We start from the raw sequence: 5,000 nt of genomic DNA on the forward strand, positions 1-5,000 counted from the left end.
TCGCCCAGGAGGAGGAGCCCGGACTGGAGGAAGCCTCGGAGGAGCTCGCCGGACTGCAGGAAGCCTCGGAGGAGCTCGCCGGACTGGAGGAAGCCTCGGAGGAGCTCGCCGGACTGGAGGAAGCCTCGGAGGAGCTCGCCGGACTGGAGGAAGCCTCGGAGGAGGAGACCGGACTGGAGGAAGCCTCGGAGGAGCTCGCCGGACTGGAGGAAGCCTCGGAGGAGCTCGCCCAGGAGGATTCCGGACTGGAGGAAGCCTCGGAGGAGCTCGCTCAGGAGGAGTCCGGACTGGAGGAAGCCTCGGAGGAGCTCGCCCAGGAGGAGGAGCCCGGACTGGAGGAAGCCTCGGAGGAGCTCGCCCAGGAGGAGGAGCCCGGACTGGAGGAAGCCTCGGAGGAGCTCGCCCAGGAGGAGGAGTCCGGACTGGAGGAAGCCTCGGAGGAGCTCGCCCAGGAGGAGTCCGGACTGGAGGAAGCCTAGGAGGAGCTCTCCCAGGAGGAGGAATCCGGACTGGAGGAAGCCTCGGAGGAGCTCGCCGTCCTGGAGGAAGCCTCGGAGGAGTTCGCCCAGGAGGAGGAGCCCGGACTGGAGGAAGCCTCGGAGGAACTCGCCCAGGAGGAGGAGCCCGGACTGGAGGAAGCCTCGGAGGAGCTCGCCCAGGAGGAGGAGTCCGGACTGGAGGAAGCCTCGGAGGAGCTCGCCCAGGAGGAGGAATTCGGACTGGAGGAGCTCGCCCAGGAGGAGGAGCCCGGACTGGAGGAAGCCTCGGAGGAGCTCGCCCAAGAGGAGTCCGGACTGGAGGAGGCCTCGGAGGAGCTCGCCCAGGAGGAGTCCGGACTTGAGGAAGCCTCGGAGGAGCTCGCCCAGGAGGAGCTCGCCGGACTGGAGGAAGCCTCGGAGGAGCTCGCCCAGGAGGAGGAGCCCGGACTGGAGGAAGCCTCGGAGGAGCTCGCCCAGGAGGTGGAGCCCGGACTGGAGGAAGCCTCGGAGGAACTCGCCCAGGAGGAGGAGCCCGGACTGGAGGAAGCCTCGGAGGAGCTCGCCCAGGAGGAGGAGTCCGGACTGGAGGAAACCTCGGAGGAGCTCGCCCAGGAGGAGTTCGGACTGGAGGAGCTCGCCCAGGAGGAGGAGCCCGGACTGGAAGAAGCCTCGGAGGAGCTCGCCCAGGAGGAGTCCGGACTGGAGGAAGCCTCGGAGGAGCTCGCCCAGGAGGAGGAGTCCGGACTGGAGGAAGCCTCGGAGGAGGTCGCCCAGGAGGAGGAGCCCGGACTGGAGGAAGCCTCGGAGGAGCTCGCCGGACTGGAGGAAGCCTCGGAGGAGCTCGCCGGACTGGAGGAAGCCTCGGAGGAGGAGACCGGACTGGAGGAAGCCTCGGAGGAGCTCGCCGGACTGGAGGAAGCCTCGGAGGAGCTCGCCGGACTGGAGGAAGCCTCGGAGGAGCTCGCCCAGGAGGATTCCGGACTGGAGGAAGCCTCGGAGGAGCTCGCTCAGGAGGAGTCCGGACTGGAGGAAGCCTCGGAGGAGCTCGCCCAGGAGGAGGAGCCCGGACTGGAGGAAGCCTCGGAGGAGCTCGCCCAGGAGGAGGAGCCCGGACTGCAGGAAGCCTCGGAGGAGCTCGCCCAGGAGGAGGAGTCCGGACTGGAGGAAGCCTCGGAGGAGCTCGCCCAGGAGGAGTCCGGACTGGAGGAAGCCTCGGAGGAGCTCGCCGGACTGGAGGAAGCCTAGGAGGAGCTCTCCCAGGAGGAGGAATCCGGACTGGAGGAAGCCTCGGAGGAGCTCGCCCAGGAGGAGGAGCCCGGACTGGAGGAAGCCTCGGAGGAACTCGCCCAGGAGGAGGAGCCCGGACTGGAGGAAGCCTCGGAGGAGCTCGCCCAGGAGGAGGAGTCCGGACTGGAGGAAGCCTCGGAGGAGCTCGCCCAGGAGGAGGAATTCGGACTGGAGGAGCTCGCCCAGGAGGAGGAGCCCGGACTGGAGGAAGCCTCGGAGGAGCTCGCCCAAGAGGAGTCCGGACTGGAGGAGGCCTCGGAGGAGCTCGCCCAGGAGGAGTCCGGACTTGAGGAAGCCTCGGAGGAGCTCGCCCAGGAGGAGCTCGCCGGACTGGAGGAAGCCTCGGAGGAGCCCGGACTGGAGGAAGCCTCGGAGGACCTCGCCCAGGAGGAGGAGCCCGGACTGGAGGAAGCCTCGGAGGACCTCGCCCAGGAGGAGGAGCCCGGACTGGAGGAAGCCTCGGAGGAGCTCGCCCAGGATGAGGAGTCCGGACTGGAGAAAACCTCCGAGGAGCTCGCCCAGTAGGAGTTCGGACTGGAGGAGGAGCCCGGACTGGAGGAAGCCTCGGAGGAGCTCGCCCAGGAGGAGTCCGGACTGGAGGAAGCCTCGGAGGAGCTCGCCCAGGAGGAGGAGTCCGGACTGGAGGAAGCCTCGGAGGAGCTCGCCCAGGAGGAGGAGCCCGGACTGGAGGAAGCCTCGGAGGAGCTCGCCGGACTGGAGGAAGCCTCGGAGGAGCTCGCCGGACTGGAGGAAGCCTCGGAGGAGCTCGCCGGACTGGAGGAAGCCTCGGAGGAGGAGACCGGACTGGAGGAAGCCTCGGAGGAGGAGACCGGACTGGAGGAAGCCTTGGAGGAGCTCGCCGGACTGGAGGAAGCCTCGGAGGAGCTCGCCGGACTGGAGGAAGCCTCGGAGGAGCTCGCCGGACTGGAGGAGCTCGCCGTACTGGAGGAAGCCTCGGAGGAGCTCGCCCAGGAGGATTCCGGACTGGAGGAAGCCTCGGAGGAGCTCGCTCAGGAGGAGTCCGGACTGGAGGAAGCCTCGGAGGAGCTCGCCCAGGAGGAGGAGCCCGGACTGGAGGAAGCCTCGGAGGAGCTCGCCCAGGAGGAGGAGCCCGGACTGGAGGAAGCCTCGGAGGAGCTCGCCCAGGAGGAGGAGCCTGGACTGGAGGAAGCCTCGGAGGAGCTCGCCCAGGAGGAGTCCGGACTGGAGGAAGCCTCGGAGGAGCTCGCCGGACTGGAGGAAGCCTAGGAGGAGCTCTCCCAGGAGGAGGAATCCGGACTGGAGGAAGCCTCGGAGGAGCTCGCCGTACTGGAGGAAGCCTCGGAGGAGCTCGCCCAGGAGGAGGAGCCCGGACTGGAGGAAGCCTCGGAGGAACTCGCCCAGGAGGAGGAGCCCGGACTGGAGGAAGCCTCGGAGGAGCTCGCCCAGGAGGAGGAGTCCGGACTGGAGGAAGCCTCGGAGGAGCTCGCCCAGGAGGAGGAATTCGGACTGGAGGAGCTCGCCCAGGAGGAGGAGCCCGGACTGGAGGAAGCCTCGGAGGAGCTCGCCCAGGAGGAGTCCGGACTGGAGGAGGCCTCGGAGGAGCTCGCCCAGGAGGAGTCCGGACTTGAGGAAGCCTCGGAGGAGCTCGCCCAGGAGGATCTCGCCGGACTGGAGGAAGCCTCGGAGGAGCTCGCCCAGGAGGAGGAGCCCGGACTGGAGGAAGCCTCGGAGGAGCTCGCCCAGGAGGTGGAGCCCGGACTGGAGGAAGCCTCGGAGGAACTCGCCCAGGAGGAGGAGCCCGGACTGGAGGAAGCCTCGGAGGAGCTCGCCCAGGAGGAGGAGTCCGGACTGGAGGAAACCTCGGAGGAGCTCGCCCAGGAGGAGTTCGGACTGGAGGAGCTCGCCCAGGAGGAGGACCCCGGACTGGAGGAAGCCTCGGAGGAGCTCGCCCAGGAGGAGTCCGGACTGGAGGAAGCCTCGGAGGAGCTCGCCCAGGAGGAGGAGTCCGGACTGGAGGAAGCCTCAGAGGAGCTCGCCCAGGAGGAGGAGCCCGGACTGGAGGAAGCCTCGGAGGAGCTCGCCGGACTGGAGGAAGCCTCGGAGGAGGAGACCGGACTGGAGGAAGCCTCGGAGGAGCTCGCCGGACTGGAGGAAGCCTCGGAGGAGCTCGCCGGACTGGAGGAAGCCTCGGAGGAGCTCGCCGGACTGGAGGAAGCCTCGGAGGAGCTCGCCGGACTGGAGGAAGCCTCGGAGGAGCTCGCCGGACTGGAGGAAGCCTCGGAGGAGCTCGCCGGACTGGAGGAGCTCGCCGTACTGGAGGAAGCCTCGGAGGAGCTCGCCGGACTGGAGGAGCTCGCCGGACTGGAGGAAGCCTCGGAGGAGCTCGCCGGACTGGAGGAAGCCTCGGAGGAGCTCGCCGGACTGGAGGAGCTCGCCGGACTGGAGGAAGCCTCGGAGGAGCTCGCCCAGGAGGATTCCGGACTGGAGGAAGCCTCGGAGGAGCTCGCTCAGGAGGAGTCCGGACGGGAGGAAGCCTCGGAGGAGCTCGCCGGACTGGAGGAAGCCTCGGAGGAGCTCGCCCAGGAGGAGGAGTCCGGACTGGAGGAAGCCTCGGAGGAGCTCGCCCAGGAGGAGTCCGGACTGGAGGAAGCCTCGGAGGAGTCCGGACTGGAGGAAGCCTCGGGGGAGCTCGCCGGACTGGAGGAAGCCTCGGAGGAGCTCGCCCAGGAGGAACTCGCCGGACTGGAGGACGCCCAGGAAGAGTCCGGACTGGAGGAAGCCTCGGAGGAGGAGTCCGGACTGGAGGAAGCCTCGGAGGAGCTCGCCCAGGAGGAAGAGTCCAGACTGGAGGAAGCCTCGGAGGAGCTCGCCGGACTGGAGGAAGCCTCGGAGGAGCTCGCCCAGGAGGAGGAAGCCTCGGAGGAGCTCGCCCAGGAGGAGGAAGCCTCGGAGGAGCTCGCCCAGGAGGAGGAGTCCAGACTGGAGGAAGCCTCGGAGGAGCTCGCCCAGGAGGAGGAGTCCGGACTGGAGGAAGCCTCGGAGGAGCTCGCCCAGGAGGAGCTCGCCCAGGAGGAGGAGCCCGGACTGGAGGAAGCCTCGGAGGAGCTCGCCCAGGAGGAGGAGTCCGGACTGGAGGAAGCCTCGGAGGAGCTCGCCCAGAAGGAGGAGTCCGGACTGGAGGAAGCCGCCGCCGAGGCCCTGGAGGATGTTGACAATGCCGGCGGGAACGTTGGGCTGAGTTTTTCTAGCAGT

General features: G+C 68.7%; 1 protein-coding gene across 1 annotated transcript in view; it reads left to right on the forward strand.

The window, feature by feature from the left end:
• The window catches only part of LOC138863505 (neurofilament heavy polypeptide-like), an 8,673-nt gene that overhangs the window by 1,583 nt on the left and 2,090 nt on the right, over window positions 1-5,000 (forward strand). The window lies entirely within an intron of this gene.

This window comes from Penaeus vannamei, chromosome 12 (genome assembly GCF_042767895.1).
Source record: "Penaeus vannamei isolate JL-2024 chromosome 12, ASM4276789v1, whole genome shotgun sequence".
Classification (NCBI taxonomy): Eukaryota; Metazoa; Arthropoda; class Malacostraca; order Decapoda; family Penaeidae; genus Penaeus; species Penaeus vannamei.